At 39.1% G+C, this 23,970-nt stretch overlaps 1 long non-coding RNA gene across 7 annotated transcripts in view; it reads left to right on the top strand.

Moving 5' to 3' along the window:
• The first annotated feature begins 490 nt into the window (after positions 1-490).
• Positions 491-23,970, top strand: part of LOC145008005 (uncharacterized) — a 54,339-nt gene continuing 30,859 nt past the window's right edge. For 2 of the 7 annotated variants that reach the window (XR_013663227.1, XR_013663223.1), the window contains exons 1-3: positions 491-809; positions 914-2,343; positions 3,443-3,551. This is a non-coding gene — a long non-coding RNA (uncharacterized LOC145008005). Of the gene's footprint in view, positions 810-913; positions 2,344-3,442; positions 3,888-23,970 lie in introns of those variants that run through there. The other 5 variants (XR_013663222.1, XR_013663225.1, XR_013663226.1 and 2 more) reach the window with 5 other exon arrangements.

Raw genomic sequence — 23,970 nt, 5'->3', positions numbered from 1 at the left:
AAAATGATAATGAAAGAAAGAAATTTTATGAAAGATGATATATTTACCAAGTGAAACCAAATCGGGTATATTTAGAAAGTTAAAACGATATATTTTAGAAGTTCAGTACCTAAGTTTAGGTGGGGTTGTAATGTATATTCCTTATCCCGTTTATATAAACAACTCCAACGACTATTATTGCAATAAATCTTTATTTATAAATTTGTCAAAAATATCATGTTTGTATCATCGAACGCTTTTTTTTTTCTTTAAGTTTTGTATTTTTTTTTCAAATTGTTTGTCATTAATAAAGTTGGAAAAAATATAAATTTAAAAAAAACTTAAAAAGAAAATAAAGATATATATGTGTTTTTAGGCTAAAAGATGTCTGAAAATGTTAGAAGACTCTGGTCCACATCTGCATCAAGAAGAGGGCACGTATATATTTTTAAGTCTGCAGTCTTCAAAAAAACAAACAGTCTGCAAAAGCTAATGTATGTGTGTGGTCTGTACGGCGCAGACAGAAGAGGCCTTGCAGACAAAAACAAACATTACCTTAGTTTCCATTTCTCTACAGCTCTTCTGACTCAGAAGGTACGTCAATTGCAATTTCCTTCTCTATCACATTGGAAGATTCTGTACTTCTCTTTCTATGTTTCCAATCGTTGTAGGTAGGAAATTGTGAAACAAGTTAACGATTCTGATGAGGGACTTTGTCCAACCTTTCTGAATTTCAAAACATGCACAAAAAAAGGTTTCTTCATATGTAGATATTGGTGGTTTTTCCTCCAAGAATTTACGATCCGCACCCAAGTCTTCTGATTCATAAGGTATTACAATTCAATATTTTTCTCTTTTCAACTTCTGATCATCGAGTTTTCCCAATCTTTCTGAATTTGTTCAAAAATACATATCCTTCGTCTTCTCGATCAAGATTTTCCACTTCCATCTCCACCAAACGTATGTGGTTTGTGGCCACCTCCAGCCGTCTCTATTGCCATTTCAATTCTGGGTATGTTCTCTGTCGTTTGTATATGCTTTGTGCAAACTGTTGTTTGAAGTCTCCGACATCTTGTCGATCAAGAATTAGGATTTCCAATTTTGGGTTTCATGTTTCACGCACAGTGTCGATGAAGAACTTAGGATTTCCAATTCCGTATCCACCAAACGCCTGTGCTTTGTGGCCGCCTCCAACATCTCTATTGCAATTTGAAGTCCAGGCATGTTTTATGTCGTTTGTATATGCTTTTGATTTTATCTTTTCAATTTCGAATTTCTTCTTTCCCAACGTTGTGGGTTTCACGTCAATATTGTGGGTATAATGTTTTTACACCAAATCGATCAAGAAAGGATCCGCTAATACCTGAAAAAATGACATAAATACCCTTAGTACGAGAATCTTGAATTGAGGATTAGTCAATTACAAAATTACCTGTTCAGCAGTTGGTTGATCCTTTGGATCAAAAGCTAACAACCTCTGCAAAAGTCTAAGTGTCAATGGATCAACACCTAGAAACTTCTTATGAAATGTGACAGGTTTGTTTCTACGCATATCAGTCAAGTATTTTCTTGCCTTTTCATTACGCACCTGAATCATAGATCATAGAGATATAAGTAATAAGCCCTAGTCTTTAAGGAAAAGTAGTTTGAATGTAAAGATAGAATGAAGAATTGTAAGGTTGTAATATAACCTAAGTTGGATAGATCAAATCATTGGCCGTTTATCATCGACTGTGTTTTGTTTTTGTTTGGAATATCGGTATTTTGTATGGTGTTTCTATGTGAATTTGATTTTCTGTTCAATTGCTATTCCTTATGTTTTTTATGCGATGGATCCACTCCTATTTTAGTAAAAATATTCATAATCATATCATTAATATTAGAAGGCGCATTATTGGCGATTGTGAAGAAGGAAAAGTGAAAGAAGTTAATAATAGTCAAAGATAAATGTGTGATAATGATAACAAGCGCATATTTTACAGTAAATTAAGTATAGGAAAGTGATAATACAATTTATACACACAAGTCAAAGAATATTCTACACAAAATGATGCTAGGCTTATAATTCGTTTCTTATCAAATTATATGATTGCCTTTCTGTTTGCATCATATGAATCAAGTTCTAAGTTTGAGAAAGTATTTTCAAGTGTTTCTTTCACAAAATTTTATCATTTTGATAAAGCTTTGGTTTTGCCCATTTGTTGTAGTTATTGTTTGTGATTTATTCTACAACCAACCAGTTGGGAGAATACATCCACATACAATGATGAGAAAGGTGCATGCAAACACCTAAAAGTTAGAGTTTTGATTAAGATGGCTGCCTTGGGATCATATCACTTTGCTGTTGCTACAGGTTACAAAAATGTATAAGTAGTTTTGTCCCTCTTTAATGAGTATATTTTCAATCAGGATTGGTGGTTTTTTTTATATATTGGTTACCATGTGCTTCCGAAACAAGTGATGTCTTAAGTTGGGGAGGAGGAGAATCTAAAAGGCTTGGCCATGGACATATTTACGAGCATGTTGGACTTTTTGAGTTATACAAAGTTTGTTTAAATAATACAGTAGACAGTAACTCCAACTATTCGAGTAAAATGATTATTTGGTTATGTTTTTTTTTTTTGCTACACCAAGGCTCATAAGGAACTCGAAGGGGTCAACGTAGTGCCTATAACATATGTTATTTACTTACAAAAATGGTGTTGTGCTCATGATATGATAGATTTGGATTTTTTTTTATTTTAAAGTTTGGTACACAATGATCTAAATTAATTTTGCCAAAGCATCTCAAAACATTACCTTCGGATAAATTAATGAAAAAAATAAAGTACTATTATGTGTAAAATTTCAATGGATATTTTAATACATTGTTTTAGTCACACCTTATCAAAATTTTATTTTCTTGACTATGACCGACAATGTTTTGGAAAAAATTGTAATTGTAATCAAGTTTATACAATTATACTAAATGTTGCTTCTATTTTCTTTGAGAAACATTTACCTTATTTGTTTCCAATAAAATTTCACAAAAGAAAACTCACATTTACTTGATAAGAATGCATTTTCAATGATGAAGCTAGCATGTCCTACTTGGATGTTGTTGCAAAGAAAGAAATCAAAAATAGGGATGAGTAGTCATGACAAAGAAGAAAGTTGTAAGTTGTCTAAAACCGTCAAGCAAATATTTAAAGTTTCTTGGCTGTAAACATTTTTTTTTACTTGGTCTATACCTTTCATGAAAACTAATTGTCCCCTAGAGTAAATGTATATAATCCATAGGGGTGTTGAAAAATGTTATCTACTTATACCCCTACTTTTTTGCTATTATTACTTTTTGTAGGCTCCTAACTTGCACAAATTATAAGGTATTTATATGGATTCTTTCTAATTAGTATATGTTTTTATTATTAAATCCAACAGAATGTAATGTTGAATTTGTGCATTTTGTTCTGGTGTTTTCCAGGTTATGGGGTTGCTGAGGGAGTTTTTGACTTACTGTAACAACCGGTGACAGGGTCGACCGAACTGCATCAACTACTACCCCTTTCTCATTCTCCGAGTTTTTACCGTAGGTAAAGACAATCTTTTCATAATACTCTAATACTTCTCACAAAAAATTGCAAGTTGTCAAGGTATTACATTCCAGCAAGTAATATGAAGTTCTAATCAACTTGAAACTTGATTGTTTTAACCGTGTTTGTTCTTTATGTACAAGTACCACCTCCTTATATGTTCAATGAAATAATGTTTTAGATAATGATGACAATGCTCCTTCTAATAAAAATGATATGATTATGAATCTTGATGATGCGGGTGAACGTGATAAAGTAAAAACATATCACCTAATTCTCACTGGAAAGGATTGTTCATCACATGTTGTAGGTTTTAGTTGAAAAATACTTTTTTTAAAGTAACTTTCAGTTTTAGTCCTTCAGTTGTAGATAGCTATATCAATTTCATCAAAATATGAATTTTTTTCTCTTTTTTGGTCCATGTGTTACTATTTTAAGACCTTTTAATCCGTTGGTTGTAAAATGTAGGAGAGCATTTAAATATGTGAATATAATAGTATCACTCTCTTTTTTGGTCCAAAGTATATCTTTTAGATTTGATCTAAAAAGGAAATTGTTTGCATTTTTGTTCCTTGTGGTACTATTCTCTAACCTTTTGGTCATGTGTTGTCATTTTAAGAAATTTAGCAACCCTTAAAGCTAAATTCATACGAATAACATATAATACAATACAAAGATAAAAACCACTGTCATATCAAAATTTTCATTGAGTTGTACATAAGATTTTTCTGGTAATTTTTTGTGATATCTGTTATAACACAATATAACAAAAAGAAAAAAACAACGCTCCGTGGCAAAGCACGGGATGACCTCCTAGTTTACTTTAATCTATATAATGGTTTATGACCAACTTCGCATTCTTATAAATTTCACATATAAACTTGCCTTAATGTTTATTTCATTTTTAACTACATATCAAGGGATTCCCATGTACATGTCATACTCCAAATTTTTATATCTAAAAGTCATATTTTTAATGTCACATATAATCTAGGTATGACTTTATGCTTTTTAAACCTAAGTACCAGAGTTGGGTTTTGGCATTATGACACAGTTCGTGATGTGGTGATGGGCTTGCCATGACATGGTGAATGCATTTTAACTGCAACGCAGTGAGTTATTAGATTGCGACGCAGCGCCGTTTTGGGATCAAAACCCTAAGCCTCGAATCATCAGTCATACTTAAGGAATGTTGGGGCTAAGGTTTCCTACAAACCCTAACCTCCATCTCTCGAAAACATATCCTACAAACCTTAGCCTCCCATTTTGTGTTATAAGTATTTTGTGTATGTGTGTGTGTGTTGTGTCATTTTGAAGGAAAAATCACCACCCTTTGGAGTTTGAGAGTGTCTTGTGGAAGATCCAACACCTTGGTTACCTCCTGGACCTTTGTAAGTGCTCAAGTATTTAACTTTATGGTTTTTAATTCATAAATCTAGAATTTTGTAGCATTTTAGATCCCTTTTACGGGTTTGGTTGGATTTAATGGAAGAAATCCAGGTAAAGCTTGCAACTTTACAAACATTGAGTGTCCCTTAAATGTTTTATCTTTTAGATCTGGAACTAAGGAGTGATTTGGTACCAAGCAAAGAGTAAAGGTCTCATTTTTCTCTATTTTGACTTAGAATGGTGTAAGTGATGCATGGGGTGTGCATGTCCGTAAAGTTATGATTTTTATGACTCATTTGAGTGCTCGGAAGCCTTCTAGAAAGTATAGGTGCATGGCTTAATAGATTAAGGGCTTAATCCACTAAGTTGTTTTGGGACAGTTTCCATGACATCGTGATGGGTTTCATCTCTGACTGTTTTGTTGATTGGATGCCATGACATAGTCCTTGGTTTGCCACAGCGACACGGTGGCTGACCGTTAACTTTGATTGTTGACTTTTTGACCAATTTGACTTTTGGTCAAACTTAGAGAAGTTTTGAGTTATAGCCTGATATTTGGATTGTGATTGGTTTATGAGGTACATGTAGTTTATTTTGTGGGATTTCGATTAGTGGATTACATCTCTTTGATCATGTGAGTTTTCCCATTATACATTGTTGCACATTAGGTGTCGTGATATTATATTGTTTGTGTGACTTTTGCATGAAAGATTATGGTGGGATCACAATACTTATATCAAGGGCTATAGTTTGATCACAACACTTGCATAGAAGCACTACTGCTTTAGTGGAATGTTGGGCTTAGCTGCCTCCTTCTTCTTTAGACAGTCTTTCAAAATGTACCCCTCTTCACTACATCCAAAGCACATCCTCTTGTTGGATAGACACCCGTTGGCATAATGCCCAGTTTTTCCACACTTGTAGCAGGTTACTTCCTCACTACATTTCCCAAAGTGCTTTTTCTTGCACATCTCGCACCATTTCGCTTCGCCTCCTTTTCCTCAAAACTTCTTCGACGTAGACTTCAAAATTTTACTTTTCTTACTGGAACCTAAAGTTCCTTCAAAATTTCTCTTTTCGCCAACTTCAACCTTTGTCGGTGGTCCTAACTTTAATCATATTCTCAACAGACTTGGCAGCCCAAATAGTTGCCTCTAGAGTAGGTGGCTGACGCAGTGGCACCGCGTACTCCCATAAGAGTCCTTTTGCGTATCGCTCAACCTTTGTTAGCTCTCTGGAACGATGCGCAAAGCAAACTCTATCTTCTCTGTGAAAGCTTTTGTGTATCCATCAACTGACATGCTGTCCTTTGTCAATGTCAGAAACTTGTTCTCCAACTCCAGTAGATTTTGAGCCGAATAGAACTTGCGCTTGAATTGCACTAAAAATTCTGCCCAAGTCATTTGCAGTGGCTCATTAGGGCTTACGGATTTCCCCAGAGTGTTCCACCAATGAATAGATCCACCCCTAAACTGACATACAACGAACGTAGTTTGCAACTTTCCTCTGCAACCAGATGTCATGAAGGCTAGCTCCATTTCTAATATCCAATAAATGACTTCGATCGGATCCTCCTTTCCAGTGAAGGTCGATGGTTTGCAAGTCAGAAAATCCTTATACTTGCATCCCATTCCATTATTCCTTCCATCTTTGTTGTTTTGCCTAACTATTGGTGGGTTGGCTTGACCAACAGATCCACTGAAGTTTCCTCCTTCCGAGTGCCCTTCATTTGATTCGGGGTCTTCCACTTGAATTGACAATTCTTCACGATTCTGTTGAATCAACTGTCTGGTCTCCTCCATCTGACGATCCAACATTGCTTGAATCATCATTTGTACACCAGACATTGTCATTCGCTCAGGTGCTGCTGCTACAACAGGTATTTGCTCAATCATATGTGGTTGATTCATGTTCTCATTTTCGTTTCCGACTCCGCTTCTTGTTCTTGCCATTCTTGATCTATACACCGAATGAGGTGAAAATTTGATCTTCATTCATGATAGATATTATAATCCTCCATATCACTCTGAAACATTTACATGCTAGTTCTAATATCGTAACAATACGCTTAGAATCCTAAACACATAAGGTTTCACGATCCGGTCGGCAACAGACCATAGATCAGAACAAATAATATCATATATGGAAACATATAACATTTAGCACATAAAAGCATATTAGGTAGCTTTCCATTATACTAATTCGCGTGTCTAAAATATAACAGACACACATCTCACAACCTTCACATTGAATTTTAAGTTTAAGTCTAGAAATTCTACAAATTCCTAGTTTGCTTAAACTAATGTTCTGATACCAACTGTGACATCCCCAAAATCACGGTCAGAAAAGACAGTTTAATTTATTATTTTAAAACAATTTCAGAGTAATCCTTTGATTAAAAGAGTTGCGGAATTCGTTCCCAAAACGAAATATGATAAAAATAAGATTTACCAAAGCATTCCTTAAAGAAATTTATTTTCATTGTATAACAAAACTCGGGATGTCATGTTCCGATAAACAGACCAAAAGCATAAACATTACATTACAGACCTTACAATAGTTATATCAAACAACAGGTCTATAATCCACAAATAACTTGACAAGTCACCCAACTTATGCTCTGGTGCCACTACCTGTAATACAAAGAAAACTGAGTGGGTCAGGCTTGGTAGCCTAGTAAGCCTATAGGGTTTTCAACCCACAATAAATAACTATATTTAATTCCACCAACCAACAATAACCCAATTACCATTCCTGTTATTCTCAATTTACGTTACTAAGACAACTAACACAAGGGACCTAGTCTAAAAATATTTCATCGGGGCGACAACACATGCATTCAGGGGTTTCCTAACAATATATGTCAAATAAGGCAACCATAAAGTGGATGGAGTACATCGAATTAACATCCAAGTTCATTAACACCTACACGTGGCGATCTTGCTAGCGTTCCACAGGACTGTCTAGAAAAGTTTGTGGTCGTCATCTAAACTCCACTAGATGACTAAATCAAAAACATCGATGTCTCTCATCTTTTCATCGCACGACAACTATCTATGTAACGACCCATGATTTAAGACCAAAAATTTCTTTTAATAATTCATTACTTAAAACAAAGTCATCATTCCAAAACCTATTAGGAGTATAAGTTTTCAAAACACATGTTCATTATTAGAGTAAACATTCCCAGGCTGTCTAATCTATGGGGTGTACCATGCGATCACCCCGAGCTCTTCCCTCCGCTACCGGAAGTACCTGAAACCAAAACTGAAAACCGTAAGCACGAAGCTTAGTGAGTTCCCCACCCTACCACATACCATGCATAACCACGTACTTCACATACTTCACATACTGGGCCACACCCACTACCTTGGGCCTCGCCCCTACCTCGGGCCTCACCCGCTACAACGGCCCCGCCGTTCCAGGCCCCGCCTGCTTCGAGCCCCGCTCGGATACAGATCTGTTTTACTTAGTCCCCGCCTGTCACAGGGCCTCGACCGCCAACAAATGTTAACACATAACATTTCATAACTAACACATACAACTGGTTCTGTCCTAAGGCCACGCCTATCCTGGGCCTCGCCCATCTCCTGCTACTGATGAGATATGGAACCCCATCCACACTCTGCTATTGGTGAGATACGGGACCTCGCCCACACTCACCTCCCTACCAGGCACATACATGTATCACACAGACAACAAGTATAACTATCCTATAAACAATTCCCTGGGCACCCGCCCGCTATTACTGGACCTCGTCCTGAAAATAATACTAGCATACTGTGCCTAGGGCTAACCCCCGGGTCTTCTACTCATAACTACATGGGCCGGCATTATGGCCTTAGACCCATTCACACAAAGGGAAGCTCACCTGCACTGGCTGAACTTGCTGATGATCTCACTAGCTGCTGCCCGACAACTCACGAAGCTCCTGCTCCCCTTGCTCCCCGAACTACCAATATCAATGCAACACCGAGTCTAACTAACCCCCGAAAGACAACCAAGTTCACCTTGGTCCAAGGTCAAAGTCCTGGTCAAATTCAACCTTCCAGGTCAACCCTACTCGCCGAGTCACCCTACTGACTCGCCGAGTTCATAATGTTCAGATTCCTTCCATTCATGACTCGACTCGCCGAGTCTACCGATTTCTGAGTCTAGACCTGTCCAACTCACTGAGTCTCCACTCGACTCACTGATTCGAGTCACAACTCGAAGGGTTTGGGGTTTCGCAACCTGACTCGCTGAGTCCAAGAACAGACTCGCCGAGTACAAGGCAATCTTCATACGACTCTACGAGTTGTTCATCCCACTCGTCGAGTTTCTCCACAACTTCATGCTACTCGCCGAGTCCACTCAAAGGACTCACCGAGTCCCTTCAGTTCTCCTTACGTGCAGAGGATTTTAGAGTCATGCATGGACTCCAAACTGTAGATCTACCCTTCCCAAGCCTATTCCACATGTAAAGTTGCAAACTTTACGTGTAGAGAAGGAGATCTAGGCGAAATATGCCATAAACTAGGGTTTAAGGCCAAGGGGCTTCAAAATCGACTTAATGGCTGATACTTTATGCCTCTCCAGGCTATAACACACTTGGATCTGAAGTAGCAACTCCAGATCCGGCTTCTAACCCATAAGGGTGGCTAATCATGGCTTAAAAGCCTCAAAACTCACAACCAAAGTTAGATCTAAGAGGAGGAAATGACTTAATACCTTCAATACTTCAGAAAGGTTCCACAAACTCCAGATCTGAAGCAAATCCTTGAAGCTTCACTGATTCCTCTCCTTCTTCTTCCTTCAAATCTCCCAAAAATGGCTTGGAAGCTTGAATGCACAACAATGGAGGCTTAGGCTTCATTTTCTAAACAAGGGGGGCTCTAAGGAACCCTAATGGAGAGAATAAGGAGCTTAAATAGTGCCCAAAGTCCAGGATTTAGGGTGTTCCTCGCACAGACTAGACTCGCCGAGTCCACTTGGCCGACTCGCCGAGTTGGTCACTTACACCTTGACCCGGATCCCGCTCGGACTCGCCGAGTCCCTCCTTGGACTCGCCGATTCGACCCTTAAATTAGGGCTTTTCTTTCCTTTCTTGGCCTTTAAAGCTTTGGGTGTTACAACTCTCCCCCACTTAAACTAAACTTCGTCCTCGAAGTTTACTATACTCTACTGTCGGCGATCTGCCTCCAAAGCCCCACCGTCCATTCCAACACCAGCTGCCTAACTTTGCTGGCCTTCCGTTTAATCATTCAGACCAACGCGAATCCTTAAAGATAATAATCTCAGGTCCATCCTGAGCCTGAACATCCTGTAACACAACTTACTCAACCGACAATCTTTTTGGTAATCTCCAAATACTGCACTGACCCCGTAGGGGTTCACCCTTTCTTTCCTTACGCGCTTTCCTTGCCTCCCCAAGGCAATGCTCCATAACCATCTATCCCTTCTGCCGCGGTGAAGACCCTTTCCTCACCAAATCTATTACTCCCGCCACTCCCACTACGGGTCATCGTTGCCAGCACCCACTGTGCATTCTTCCTACTATCATTCGGTGTCGAGCACCCCACGATCGACTAACTGAATTCCACCATACTTTGCATCCCCGCACTGCTACTGACTAGAAATCCTGCTATTCTTATCTAGCTTCCGAATGAACTGAGACCATCCTGGTCCCTACCAACCTATCAATATCTGGATTACCGACTCTCACCGATTACTGACCCAGGACAACCCCTAGTCGCTCCCAGCGACATTCGAAGATACTTCCGCCACCTATACTGCTCAATCTGTTCTACCATGCTAGCACTACAATTTCCTGGGATCCCCGATCCCCTTGCCTAGACGCTAAGATCCTTACCAGGTCCCACCTGTGCTGCTAAAACTCACGGGCCTCGCCCACGGGTCTCACCCAACCATACTACTGAGCCACCCTGCTCTCAGGCCTCACATATACTGCTATCCTCATACGGGCCTCGCCCACGGGTCTCACCCAACTACATCCTAGAGCGGCCTCATCCCAGGTCCCATCTCTCAATGGCTATACAGGCAACTCTTTACCATTCTCATCTAATCCCCAATCTCGATCCCTATCTGAAAGCTAGGAGATAAGGGCCTCGCCCCAACTCCGCCAACGAAGCTACTACGGAATGCTACGGCTGCCCTGTAGTCTTACATCACTTTCCACCACAGACTGCTAACACGAAAACATCCCCTGCTATTTGACCTCAAGATCTCCATTCCGACTCACACGAGTCCTACATGTGGCCCTTTATCCTGAATCCGAACCACATACCCACCATTACCCTTTACATGCACGCACTAATGGGAAGTTCTCAAACTCCCAAACCTGAACTACTCGATCCGTCAAACGCTGAACTACCTCCTTTCCTTCTCAGAATCATATACCCGATCTGGATTTGCGTGCCCTTACCCTTATACAGTCGGAGGATTCTCCCCCACTTTGATCCTGCTTACACCTCGATGCTCGATGAAGAGAAATCCCAATCCTTGCTACCATAATCAATCCGCTGAGGAATCCCAAGCTTACCATAGCTAAGGGTCTAACCTGGTCATTCTAAAACTTATACGGCTCCGAACTAGCGAGACATACTGAGTCTCTCCAAGGCATGCTACAGATACTGCACTCAAAGCAACCTTCTTCGATACAACCCATCCCTTAATTACTAATCAATAACCAAGGTATGCAAAAGGCATATAACTCGATCACAATGAACCCGCTCGAAAATAAAATGCTCAACCGCTAATGATGCAGAACCATAACAATATAATCATGCACAAAATAAAAGAACTGAAAACGGAAGTCGCATACCTGCAATGTCCGGTGCTGCTCGCATCTCCAAAGTAGCCATCTGAAAAGCCCTGCCTCCTACCGCAAGTGCCTCCGCACGGCCCTGAGGGCCATCTGTGATCCTCAAAGTTGCAGGGGCAGGTGCCATCACCCGTCCTGCTGAAAGCAAACTGGGGCACTGGGCCTTCTTGTGGCCCCGCTGATTGCAGTGAAAACATATCAAGTCTGATCCCTGAGTGATGGTAGTAGTACAATCTCTGCTAAAATGACCAGTCCGACCGCACCTGAAACAGCCAGACTCACCACCACTACCACTCCTGCACGCGCCCCCGTGCGTCCTGCCACACCTTCCGCATCGACTGCGGTCCTGATAATCCCTCGACATCGAATCCGATCCCTTGGGCCTTTTTCCCGAACTTGCGGCTACTTGAACCTCATCCGACTTCCTCTTCCGGATCTACTCCAAATCAATTTCCCTCTCCCTGGCCCGAGAAATCATATCCTCCAGAGTCTTACAACCGAACCTGCTCACGAACTCCCTGATGTCATCCCTCAGCATCTCGTGATATCGTGCCTTCTTCATCTCCTCATCCGCGACATACTGCGGAACAAGAAGGGCTCTCTCTCTGAACTTGGCGGTGATCTCCGCCACAGTCTCAGTAGTCTGCATCAAATCCTGAAACTCCCGGGCCAACTGCTGCACCTCAATAATCGGCGAAAACTCCGCTCTAAACCTCGCTGAGAAATCACTCCAAGTCATCGCGTCCAACGCGGCATCATCACCCAAAGCATGAACAATCTCCTCCCACCAATCCCTCACTCTGTCCTTCAGAAGACAGGAAGCGAGTCTGACCTTGTCCTCCTCAGGACACCGGCTCGTACGGAATGCGTTGGCAACATCAGCCAACCATCTGCTGCTAGCGATGCGGTCCCTATTCCCATGATAATCTGGTGCCCCGCAAGCCCTGAACTCCCGAAATGTCAAGGTACGCGCTCCCAACAAAGCCATCATCTCAGTACGGAAGGCTCCCAGTCTCTCATCCAAAATCTCCAATATACCCTCCTTGACCGTGCCAAAGATCACAGGAGTCTGAGCTAGAATACTGCACGTAACCTCCGCTGATATCAACTATCTCATCCACTCCTCGAGCTGCTCGGCCCCAAAACCCGAGCCTAATCCCTCTCCGGCTCCCGATCCGCCCGCTGGTCCCTCTTGCAATGTCACCATACTGAAACATATAACATAACCACTATCAGAATATTCCTCACTGCTGTGAGACTAAACATACCCACTACCAGGTTCCCGGTCTTGTCTCGGCCTTTCCCGAATCGAGTACGAATCCTCTGCTTTCAGTAGTACGGGCCCATACTGATGGGTTTTGGTCATAAGACATCCTATGTGCTCATACAAACCCTAATGCTTGGATCTAGGTTTCTCTATTGTACATGCTTTGAATCCAAGACTATAAACCCTAATTCTAGCATACATATAATCATATTAACATGAGAATAAGTTTATAGTGTTACCTTGATTGTTATGTAGCAATAACAATCCCAAATCTCCTTGTATTGACTTTGGAATGCATAGAGTCACAAGTGTCACTCCTCTAATGGCTTACAAACACCATAAGCAAGTGGAGAAGGTATAAGGAGAGAGGTGAGAGGTTAGAATTCGTATCTAGGACCTCTTGGGAAGGGATACACGAATTCATGACCCTAGGGGTGTTTATATAGGTGTAGAGATAGGGTTTCAGTCATTATCCTTATCTAGTTGATTATCCATTAAGCAACCAATAAGATAATCCTTGAATCCTTATCATACTCGAATTCTAAGGCTTTCCAACCTTAAATTCGTCCACCATATAAATAAGATAATCCTTACCTTATTTTGTAACTATCACATAATTACAAATCAGCCCCTCTAGTTTAATTAATTACATTTGATCACAAAACTAATTCTTAATTAATTATTGACCAATATTAATTAAACAAATATGATTTCTCCTTTAATATATTATTCATATTATCCTCTCTCTCTTTATTCATTTCTCCAATCAAGTTGCTTTGGTGAAGGCAACCCAAAAGGACCATGCACCATCGGGTCAAGTACATACCAAAATAGTTATGGACTTAGACACTAATCCAACAGTCTCCCACTTGGATAAGTCTAACAACTATTCTGCGTATGACTTCAGATCCTGATCTGCAATCGTAGCTTTCCAAAGCCACTGTCAACTCTGATCATATCAGATACGCGTGTCCTTAGATAAGGGATCATATATTCCTCCATTCTAGATATCGTATGAGATATGATTTCAAATCATTCTCTTTGTACTATATCTCGATTTCTGATTTATGACGACAGACTAGTTGAACAAATCAAATTAGCCCTAGCCCGGCCGAGCATTTACGTATGTCATCACTAAACCATCGAGGGGCCCAAAGATATCGCTTTTATCCTACTTTGGATAAAAGGAACGGATAAACTTTGATACAATGCTCGCTTGCACTCACTAACCAAATCACACACAACAATATGTTTTATAACACCAATTTACTAGTGCGTTTACATATTATCAATGTGCAACCGATTAGCAAGATACAACTCACACATCTCGGTTTCAAGAATATAAGATGTTATCGTCTCACTAATCACTCGAGATAGTGATCCAAGTGAGCGTGGGTTTAATCCAATGCTCAAATCATATTCATAAGCACTCATGAACGTTGCAGCAAACATTTGCTTATGTCTAATACTTTTCTAGACAATCCACACACCAATTCATGACAGTCTTCATTCATATCTACTTCCAACATATGAACGACTGCGGCCCGTTTGAATAATTCGATTATTCTTAATAAACTCAATTATTCTGGAAGTCAAAACATGCAAAGTGAAACACAAGAATAATACTAATCCCATATGGCCTCAAACCTTTGAATATAAACAAAACACGTTTTATTTATCACCATATCGATTACTCATTATTTGTCGTTTCGGGTAATCAACGTCTTACTTGAATTATTACACTTGTCCCATGCTCCTAGCATGCACACAATGTTTACCTATGGTTCTTACTTTTGTGAAATAGACAAATTGAACACGTTTCCAATCATTCTCATTTTACAACTCCAAATCCATTTTCTTAAGTGTAAGAATATCAAATTCTTGTTACTTATAGAATATACTAGATTCTAACACTTTATGCAACGATCCTTTTGTAATGTCACTGCACCAAAGTCTCAAAGACTATTGCCAATGATATTACAAAGTCCTTTATCGGAGATTGTTACAAGACAATTCCTTAGATATGATGTCTCTCTCTCAAAGTACATTCCTTTGAACATCCTTTTGCATAAAAGTTTCTAATCTAGACATAGATTTTCAATATTTACTTCCCAATATGGACACGCTTCCATATTTTCCATATGACAACTAATTTATTAATAGAATCTTATCTATTCGTAATGATGTCGATATTGTCCATCCAATATGGAAACATTTCCATAATTTCCAATACTATACTTCCAACTACTCACAAGCGACCAATCCTCGTCGAACTTTGGATTGTCCTTTGATAGTTGTTTAATTATTTTTGTCAAAACCAATTCTAGTCCCTTTTCCCTCTAAATGCACTAGACATTTGGAAAATTTTAGAATGGTCAAACATTAAAGCATTCGCAATCGATCCTATACCCGAAGCGTATGGGACACGACGCATAATGTTTTATTTGCTATGTTCTCAAAACTCGAATTGCGAAGAGGAATGCCGTAATCACAATCGAAATTTTAAGAACACACTATGTACCTTTGACTAAATTTATTAACATTCCACAACCTAATCCTTTAGATTTGAAATGAAGCATAATATTCTCTCCCTTAATTATAGCAAAACAACCTTTCAACTCTTACAACTTTGCAAAGTATGACTCTTGTTTTCTATAATTAATATTGCCAACTATGCAATACGTGCCTTAATAATCATACAATCATAACATTTATGCTCCCACTATCATGATGATTATTATAAAACATAACACTTATGCTCCCACTAGCTTCGACATGTATTCATAAACATCTTAACTTTCAGAAAAACAATACTTATTGAATTTCTTAAGTTCATGTTTCTAATACTTAGTGCTTTGATAATCTTTTATCAAGGCTTCTTGAACTTATACACTTTTGCCTTAGATAGTTCATATATGTGTCTTAACAATTAAGACTAATTGCCAAACCTCACAATTCAAATTATGGAAAGGGATGCCGTAACCATGATCGAATTTGAGAATGCAATTTTACAATCACTATCTTTTAAAATCTTTCTTAGTGAAAGCATTTTCTCACAATCATTTTCATGAAGGAGGAAATCTTATGACACTTAGATTTAAACGGTGTATGTGTTCCTATCCATGCAAATTTGTTAAAAACCAAAGTTTACGACAAATTCAAACTCATATGGATCGAACTTTCTTAATCTTGATTTCTTGCCTTATGGTAGCACAGCTGCCCACCACGTCTTCCAAGTAGTTAAGTAGCTCACCTTTTCCTATCAATGTACTTTCCATTGATCAAGGTCCTTGCCTTTTATGCATTCAAATGAGAACTCATAGGACTCACATGCATAATTAACTCGATTGGATTGGCACAGAAACAAAATAATGTCTTCACGATAGGTTGTAAACCTCAACTCGTGTGCTAGTGATGATCGATAAGGTTTATTTGATTTGTTCTTGAAACTTTTCAAGACCATTAAGACTCCCACTGACTCCTTGACATATAAGATTCTTTTGTCAATAAACATTTCTTGACAAACAAATTTTCAAGAGTTAGTGTAGCTTGTATCAAAACACTTCATAAATTGGTCATAGTTGGTCTTTGTCTTATCCAAGACATCACAACTTTCCACATTTGATGAATGTTATAAACCTTTAATACTTTTTACTCATTGTCACAATCTTAACTTTAAGACTTGTTATTGGAACAAAGTATGATTGTCTTCTTGATTTGACCATTTCATCAATCTTTGATTCCTCTTCTTGGACATACAATTGTACCAAGACTCACTTAGAGGATCAATTGAGATATGGTTCTTAATCATTAAGACCTATCATAAAGCATAAAAGCCACTCTCCCTTCTTCTTAGAATGGAGAAACTCTTATCTTTCTGCCTATTTGATTCTTCTTATTCATTTTGCTATTGATCTAAACCCTTTAATCAATTCAAAATTACACTTAATCTTGTAAGTATAATCATATTTACTAAACCTTTAGTAAATGATGATGAATATCTTTGTTACTCTTATGGTGAACTTGATCAACACACAACTTTGTGTACTAGATCTCCTAGTCCTTCACTTGACACTTTGTCAACGAATTAGTCTAATTACCAAATATGAAATTTCTTATTCATCATGCAACCAAGTTGCATGATTCCAAGTTTCTGTCCAATTGAAACTTGGGCGATGAGAAACTCTCCCTATTTGGTAAATTCTTGACTTTCCATAACACAATAAGAAACAAATCCATTATTGCTAATAATTTTAACATCAATTTTTTCATACACGCCATTGTAAGGATAAATAAATAAAATTTAAAATCAAAATTTATTTTATTGCGGAAAAATTTGTCCTTCACAATGCAACTCATTGAAAAACTTATGCGAATACATCTTTCTTAGCAATCTAATTCTAACTCTAAGTAGTAGCTCAAGAATCTAATCTTCGAGAAACGCAATCGAAATCCATTCCTTCACAGTTAGATTCTGCTTACTTCTTCCCTTAAGCTTCTTTTCTTTTCTTCGATCCTTCTAAACATCAATTGTAATCTTATCACATTATGTATTCAGAATCTAGAATGAAGCTTAAAAGAGTTAGTCAATGGATTTTACCTAAATTAGAGCCATACGTTTCGACTCTCCCATCTCTTAGATCTCTTAGGTAAATAGGGCAGCTTCGTCTCCAATGCCCTTTCTCTTGGCAATAAAAGCAAATTGACTCTTTTTGGAACAACACATGGAACTACTTCAGACATCGCCTTTCTCTTATGATCAAACTTTTCGATCATTGCATGTCTTTCATTGCCATTGTCTATATCCATAGAGGTCTCGAAGGCAGATTCACCAATCAACTTTGCTTTTCTATTGCGCCAAACCATTGCTGATTCAGCAACAATAAGCATATAGGTGAGATCTATAAGGGTCACGTCACGGTTCATCATATAGTACTCTCTTACGAACTCACTATATGAGTTAGGAAGTGACTGAAGAACCCAATCAACAGCCATCTCTTCACCGACAATGGATCCTATCATTCTTAGTCTATCAATGTGCGACTTCATCCCTAGGACGTGTGTACACACCGACTTTCCTTCTTTATGTTTACTTGCCAAAAGGGCTTGAGTGATATTGAACTTTTCAATTTTACAATCTTGTGGGTTAGGGAGAATAATTGGAGGAGGAGGAGGAAGTGAAGCATGATTTCTTGTTCCTCGATCGAATCGTGGAATATCATCTTCATGTGGAATGCTTGTTCCACGGGACTTGAGAAGACCATAGTTGTCGAACTTTGACATCGGGAGAAAAACGAATTCAAGTTAGTTGATTGATTGAGTCCTTGGTAAATCACCCAAATGAAATTCCAAGGCTAGGACCCAACACAATATCCTACAACTCGGGAGAGGGATGCCGTAACCCAAATCGCAGAACATTTGAAGGTAAGTGAATGACGATTCACTAATTTCCACCATGAAAAACGAAAAAGTAAATTAAGTTTTAAATCTATGAAAACTCCTAGATCCTTTGAGATTCATTGATCATTTCAATGCCATGTTTAAATCTCGATATGCCCCTCTTGTTTGTGACTGGGATGCCGAGGATCACAAAGCGGGTGTGAATAACCATGCAAACTACATGGTGCCCTCACATGTTACAATCACCTATTCGATGTGCCGGTAAACCACACACGCTCCACCGAACTATGACAAACATTGAGTCACCCTTTGCTACCTTTGCTTAGAACCATTTAGTGTGCCGGTAAACCACACACGCTCCACTAACGTCTTCGCAAGGGCACAAAGTGTAATTTCATGGAATTGCATCAATTCACTTTTGCCTAAGTAACTAAGATTGGGAATTTGAAAAACATTTAGTTACTTTGTATCTCATTATACTTATAATGGAAGGCTTCGTCCTATCCTACCCGTTCGGCTAGCGACCCTCCACTAGTCAAGAGTGCGGTGGGTAAGAGTGAATACCCATTCAATCGCCATTTTATAGGCAATTTCCTTAAACACCCCTTATAGACCAGCTTCGTGAATGAGGCCTACTAACGGTAAGACTGACTTTTACTCATACATATATATAATGTTAGACTTTTAATGTTATATATAGTATAGGGTGTATTTTATACTTTTAAAATACTATATGGTTAACTTTAACAATTACCCTTTAATCCAATTAAATGGTTAACCAAAACTTTTATGGATTTATTAAACCTCTTTTAATTATACTCCTTAACTAATTAATAAAACCATAAGGGTGTGATTTGAACTTTTCAAAACATTACTAGAGTTTTAGAATTTAACATTTCTAATTAAACCTTTAATCAACTTTTAAATTCCAAAACTTGAGGGCAAGTTTTGAAACCTTTTTCAAAACATTAGGGTTTTAACTATTTAAATTTCAAAACTCCAAAACTTTTGGGTTCAAATTTAAACTATAAAACCTAAAGGGGAAAATATGAAACTTTTCATAACAACAAGGATCAAATAACAAATAATTTTAAATTAACATTTAATCACATAATTATCCATATTTGATTTATTTAATGATTTCTTGCAAAATAATTAATCAATTATCTTATAAGGAAACAATTATCTTATTAATTGATAATTATCTTTAATTTGATCAAGAATATAGTCATATATATATCATAAAATCGGATTTATATTGATCTAACATGATAAGGTAACTATCCATATGCAAAAACAGCAAAAAATCCCGAGATAAACATTATCTGACGAGTTGACTCGTCGAGTCAGGCATGGACTCGTCGAGTCTGCATGGACTCGGCGAGTTCAGCCATGGACTCGGCGAGTCCAGCCTTCACAATCCAAAAAATCGAATTTTTTTAGTTATACAATGCATCAATACAATTGAAACCAATCTAAGCTCTGATACCACTGATGGGTTTTGGTCATAAGACATCCTATGTGCTCATACAAACCCTAATGCTTGGATCTAGGTTTCTCTATTGTACATGCTTTGAATCCAAGACTATAAACCCTAATTCTAGCATACATATAATCATATTAACATGAGAATAAGTTTATAGTGTTACCTTGATTGTTATGTAGCAATAACAATCCCAAATCTCCTTGTATTGACTTTGGAATGCATAGAGTCACAAGTGTCACTCCTCTAATGGCTTACAAACACCATAAGCAAGTGGAGAAGGTATAAGGAGAGAGGTGAGAGGTTAGAATTCGTATCTAGGACCTCTTGGGAAGGGATACACGAATTCATGACCCTTGGGGTGTTTATATAGGTGTAGAGATAGGGTTTCAGTCATTATCCTTATCTAGTTGATTATCCATTAAGCAACCAATAAGATAATCCTTGAATCCTTATCATACTCGAATTCTAAGGCTTTCCAACCTTAAATTCGTCCACCATATAAATAAGATAATCCTTACCTTATTTTGTAACTATCACATAATTACAAATCAGCCCCTCTAGTTTAATTAATTACATTTGATCACAAAACTAATTCTTAATTAATTATTGACCAATATTAATTAAACAAATATGATTTCTCCTTTAATATATTATTCATATTATCCTCTCTCTCTTTATTCATTTCTCCAATCAAGTTGCTTTGGTGAAGGCAACCCAAAAGGACCATGCACCATCGGGTCAAGTACATACCAAAATAGTTATGGACTTAGACACTAATCCAACACATACTACCTTCCACATCTATCCGTACCTTCCTCAGGAACTGCTTTGACCCCACCAGGTCCCTTTTCTACTTCTACTACTCCCAGCACTACCTCATCCTAGGCTTACCCTAGGGAAACCTTTGACTCAACTCAAACCAGTCCTCAGCTGCTGAAGGCCTCCTCGCAATGCCAATTAGCCATCACCTGGATACCATCACATGTAACGAGGCTCAGATAATCCTTCAAGTAAAAGACTCATTCCTACAACGGTTGGACTCAAACAAGAGCTGCGCAATAGGACCAAATCCAACACTCTGAGATTATTCAACCCGGATCACATGTGACGTGATGTATCCACCTAATGGCTAACTCCCATCACTTAGAATCCCACAGTGCATAAACCAAGCAGCATTCAGACAAGGGGAAATCTAACCATAACATACTCAAGCAATCATATCCACATAGCAAGAATCTGAACTAGCATGCAACACAACTCATAAACTCAGGCATAACCTAATCAGGCTATCCTACTACTGACTATTCAGCACTATCATGCAGATCAAAAGCACATATAACAGGCACATAAGACATCCTCCCTAGATCCTTAGTCCTAATCTAGCATGCTGTTCTATTAACTAATGATCAAAACATAAACTTGTATGGGTATTTTGGGGTACTTACTTGAGCTCGGTTGATTGCATGCACCACACCTCTTTTTTCTCTTTTCAAAGTTTTTATCTTTCCGAATTCTTTTTGCTTTTCTAAAACTATTTTCTTTATCAAAACCCCCTTTTTACAAAACTATCTTTTCATTTGAAAACTTCTTTACCAATTCCTCAGTTTGAGTTCAGACACCCCCGAGGGCATGTCTGAATCCCTCAAACCAAGGCTCTGATACCAACTTGTAACGACCCAAAATTTAAGACCAAAAATTTCTTTTAATAATTCATTACTTAAAACAAAGTCATCATTCCAAAACATATTAGGAGTATAAGTTTTCAAAACACATGTTCATTATCAGAGTAAACATTCCCAGACTGTCTAATCTATGGTGTGTGCCATGCGATCACCCCGAGCTCTTCCCTCCGCTACCGGAAGTACTTGAAACCAAAACTGAAAACCGTAAGCACGAAGCTTAGTGAGTTCCCCACCCTACCACATACCATGCATAACCACGTACTGCACATACTGCACATACTGGGCCACGCCCACTACCTTGGGACTAGCCCCCTACCTCGGGCCTCACCCGTTACAATGGCCCCGCCTGGCTTCGAGCCCTGCTTGGATACAGATCTGTTTTACTTAGGCCCCGCCTGTCACAGGGCCTCGCCCGCCAACAAATGTTAACACATAACATTTCATAACTAACACATACAATTGGTTCTGTCCTAAGGCCTCGCCTATCCTGGGCCTCGCCCATGTCCTGCTACTGATGAGATATGGAGCCCCATCCACACTCTGCTATTGGTGAGATATGGGACCTCGCCCACACTCACCTCCCTACCAGGCACATACATGTATCACACAGACAACAAGTATAACTATCCTATAAACAATTCCCTGGGCACCCGCCCGCTATTACTGGACCTCATCCTGAAAATAATACTAGCATACTGTGCCTAGGGCTAACCCCCGGGTCTTCTACTCATAACTACATGGGCCGGCATTGTGGCCTTAGACCCATTCACACAAAGGGAAACTCACCTGCACTGGCTGAACTTGCTGATGATCTCACTAGCTTCTGCCCGACAACTCACGAAGCTCCTGCTCCCCTTGCTCCCCGAACTACCAATATCAATGCAACACCGAGTCTAACTAACCCCCAAAAGACAACCAAGTCCACCCTGGTCCAAGGTCAAAGTCCTGGTCAAAGTCAACCTTCCAGGTCAACCCTACTCGCCGAGTCACCCTACTGACTCGCCGAGTTCATAATGTTCAGATTCCTTCCATTCATGACTCGACTCGCCAAGTCAGTCCATGACTCGCCGAGTCTACCGATTTCTGAGTCCAGACCTGTCCAACTCACTGAGTCTCCACCCGACTCACTGATTCGAGTCACAACTCGAAGGGTTTGGGGTTTCGCAACCTGACTCGCCGAGTCCAAGAACAGACTCGCCGAGTACAAGGCAATCTTCATACGACTCGACGGGTTGTTCATCCCACTCGTCGAGTTTCTCCACAACTTCATGCTACTCGCCGAGTCCACTCAAAGGACTCGCCGAGTCCCTTCAGTTCTCCTTACATGCAGAGGATTTTAGAGTCATGCATGGACTCCAAACTGTAGATCTACCCTTCCCAAGCCTATTCCACACGTAAAGTTGCAAACTTTACGTGTAGAGAAGGAGATCTAGGCGAAATATGCCATAAACTAGGGTTTAAGGCCAAAGGGCTTCAAAATCGACTTAATGGCTGATACTTTATGCCTCTCCAGGCCATAACACACTTGGATCTGAAGTAGTAACTCCATATCCGGCTTCTAACCCATAAGGGTGGCTAATCATGGCTTAAAAGCCCCAAAACTCACAACCAAAGTTAGATCCAAGAGGAAGAAATGACTTAATACCTTCAATACTTCAGAAAGGTTCCACAAACTCCAGATCTGAAGCAAATCCTTGAAGCTTCACTGATTCCTCTCCTTCTTCTTCCTTCAAATCTCCCAAATATGGCTTGGAAGCTTGAATGCACAACAATGGAGGCTTAGGCTTCATTTTCTAAACAAGGGGGGCTCTAAGGAACCCTAATGGAGATAATAAGGAGCTTAAATAGTGCCCAAAGTCCCGGATTTAGGGTTTTCCTCGCACAGACCAGACTCACCAAGTCCACTTGGCCGACTCGCCGAGTTGGTCACTTACACCTTGACCCGGATCCCGCTCGCACTCGCCCAGTACCTCCTTGGACTCGCCGAGTCGACCCTTAAATTAGGGCTTTTCTTTCCTTTCTTGGCCTTTGAAACTTTGGGTGTTACAATCTACCCATGTTCTAGCCAACATTTTAGGAGATAAAATATACATTTTTATACATAGTTTCAAACATGTATAGTATGTTCATTCAAAAAACATTCCAGATAAAAGATGAGACACATAAACATTACACGTATTTCATAGAGAATAAATCGTATCTATGAGATTAGAAGATAACATCGATACACTCACATAACACATATACTTAGTACGTTAAATCGATACTTGTATAAAATCGTGCATTTGAAAGAGATTATGTACCCCCTTCAAATAAACACCAATATATAAACACATAACACATATTTCATAGTAAATACTTCGTATTTTTGT

This window comes from Lactuca saligna, chromosome 8, assembly GCF_052625555.1.
Source record: "Lactuca saligna cultivar CGN05327 chromosome 8, ASM5262555v1, whole genome shotgun sequence".
Taxonomy (NCBI): Eukaryota; Viridiplantae; Streptophyta; class Magnoliopsida; order Asterales; family Asteraceae; genus Lactuca; species Lactuca saligna.
The sequence above is the reverse complement of the archived record's forward strand: the minus strand, read 5'-3'. Positions and strand labels throughout refer to the sequence as shown.